This window comes from Triticum dicoccoides, chromosome 1A (assembly GCF_002162155.2).
Source record: "Triticum dicoccoides isolate Atlit2015 ecotype Zavitan chromosome 1A, WEW_v2.0, whole genome shotgun sequence".
NCBI lineage: Eukaryota > Viridiplantae > Streptophyta > Magnoliopsida > Poales > Poaceae > Triticum > Triticum dicoccoides.
This window is the reverse complement of record NC_041380.1, coordinates 110,791,099-110,792,105: the sequence shown is the minus strand read 5'-3', so window position 1 is coordinate 110,792,105 and position 1,007 is coordinate 110,791,099.

The following is a 1,007-nucleotide window of genomic DNA, read 5'->3' as shown; positions in this document are numbered from 1 at the left end:
CTCTCCTCCGGCGCCTCCCCGTCCTCTCCGGCCGCCGTCCTGTCCTCCTCCGGTGAAGTTCCGGTCAGATCCGCCACCATCCTCGATCTCCGCGCCGCGTTGACTTTTTCCGCGGGGTGAGAATTCCACCAAGTCCCCGTAATTTTTAGCATTTTTCCGCATGTCATAACTTTGCATCCGTAGCTCTGTTATGCGCGTGTAGCATATCAAAATGTTCGTCTCAACGAGTACATCATTTCATCTCATTGCATAATTTTCATTTGAGCTCATCTTGATGCCCAAAATGCTGTTGGAAGAGGGCTATGTGGTAAATTTGTCAGATCTGTTTCAGCAAATGGCATTTTGTCATTTTTGCCATGTTTAATGTGTGCATGCAATGATCCTGAGCTCTACATGTATTTTGTTATATGCCATGCCATCTTTACAAAGGTGCTTACCATGTATTTTTGTGATTTGTGTGGTGACTAGCACAAGCTTGCAAAGTAGCATAATCGTTAATGCTGATTTCAGGGACTTAGAATTTCACCAAGTCCTTGTCCTGATTTTGTTGTTATGCCATATGTTCATGTTGTTTCCTAGTGATCCGTGCCTCTTTTGAGGATGATCAGTAAGGATGTTTTGTTAACATTGTGGTGCTCTATCCATCCATGTCTTTGTTTGCATTTATGGAGCACCCTAGCTTAAGTCAATCGAGATCTACTTTTGCTATATCGTGAATCCTGGCAGATTGTTGACTCGTTAGCAATTTTGCTGAGGATGTTGCTATTGTTCCGTGTATGCTATGTTCTTGTTCTTGCCATGTCTAGCTTCTATGCCATGTATTCTTGATGGGTGTATGCTTAGTTTGTCATGCCATGCTCTGTAGTGAGTGCATCAAGCTCGTAAACATGCCTACTTGTTAACTGTTTTGCATGCTCAATTTTTCACTAAGTGTGAGATCTGTTTATGTTTTTGCCATGTTCACATGCTTGCAATTGTATTTTCTGATCCCTTTTGGCTCAAGGTCA